Source organism: Myotis davidii, unplaced genomic scaffold, assembly GCF_000327345.1.
Source record: "Myotis davidii unplaced genomic scaffold, ASM32734v1 scaffold370, whole genome shotgun sequence".
Classification (NCBI taxonomy): Eukaryota; Metazoa; Chordata; class Mammalia; order Chiroptera; family Vespertilionidae; genus Myotis; species Myotis davidii.
Window position 1 is genome coordinate 2,925,588 of NW_006288615.1, and position 616 is coordinate 2,926,203.

General features: G+C 53.6%; 1 protein-coding gene across 1 annotated transcript in view; it reads right to left on the reverse strand.

Annotated features, from left to right (window-relative positions):
• The window catches only part of PDE6D (phosphodiesterase 6D), a 56,019-nt gene that overhangs the window by 48,642 nt on the left and 6,761 nt on the right, over positions 1–616 (reverse strand). The gene's annotated exons all lie outside the window — the stretch shown is intronic.

A 616-nucleotide genomic window follows, 5' to 3' on the forward strand; every position in this document is an offset into this window, starting at 1 on the left:
AAGACTGCATATTTTTCACCTGTATTACATGGTTACAGACTTAACACTCCATTAAAACACAAAGCTTCCTCCCTGCATTAAGGAGAGGTTGCACAAGCGGTACCGCAACAGGCCCGAGGCAATGATTTCTATATATCCGACTACGGTATATCCTACTGTGTGCCCAGCGTAATCAAGTAATTGCTGGACAGCTCCACCTTGTCTACCCGAGCGAAGACACCTCCGCCAGGAGTCCCAGTGCAAAACCAAAACACTTCAAGGCGTCTCACGCACAAGCCCATGGCTCTCATTTTTTTGGAAAGAAAGCTGAGGAGCTGAGGGAGAAGCAGCACAGTCCAACGCCTCAAAGGCCAAGACAGAGTTAAGATGAGGGTGATGTGGGACCTCTCTTCCCCCCTTCCTCTGCTCCAGCCCCGCGGAGCCACAAGTGAGGAAGAGAAGTTGTGGAAACAAGACGGGGGGTGGTGTGGGAGGGGGGAACCCAGGAGAGTTTAACACAAGCGTTTGCATTTGTCCCACACAAGGACCGTCGCTCCAAGTCACTTTCCCTTGCTCCCCCCCGAAGGGCTTCCCGCCAAAGAGGCTCCTCCTGGGCTTCCAGGCCAACCCACCGCCC